Here is a 551-nt window from a genome sequence, read left to right as displayed (position 1 = left end):
TCCAGTATTCTTGCCTGGAGAATCCCATGGACAGAGGAGCCTGGTGGGCTACAGTCCATAGGGTCATAACAAGTGATACACAAATGAAGAGACTTAGCACATAGCACACAAAAGATCAAGAATTCTAGGGTCTGGCAGTTTGCAGTTTTTAAGACAGTTATTGTGGAAGGTCTCACTGAGGTGATGTTTGAGCAGAGACCTGAAGGAGATGAGGGAGAGAATCCATGTATTAATCTAGGGTAAGAACATTCTAGGGAGAGGAAATGGCAAATGCAAAGGCCCTGAGGTGGAATGGTGGGGGAGCAGTGAGGAGCCGGTTTGCCTGGAACAGTCTGGGCTAAACCTATCAGTGCTGGAGGGCTTCTCATCCTCAGGACACCACTTTAGAGGACATCCCCGTCTGACAATGGCTTTGCAGTTTATTCAGACCAAGTTTACCATTAAAATAAGTAAAAAAGACACCTTAAAAAAATGAAATGGCAGATCACAGTGGGAAAAGATATTTATAATCTGTACATGTGTAGTATCCATGATATTTAAAAAGCTGCTAT

The sequence above is a fragment of the Bison bison genome, unplaced genomic scaffold (genome assembly GCF_000754665.1).
Source record: "Bison bison bison isolate TAMUID 2011002044 unplaced genomic scaffold, Bison_UMD1.0 scf7180017863228, whole genome shotgun sequence".
Lineage (NCBI taxonomy): Eukaryota > Metazoa > Chordata > Mammalia > Artiodactyla > Bovidae > Bison > Bison bison.
Note: the sequence above shows the minus strand (reverse complement) of the source record.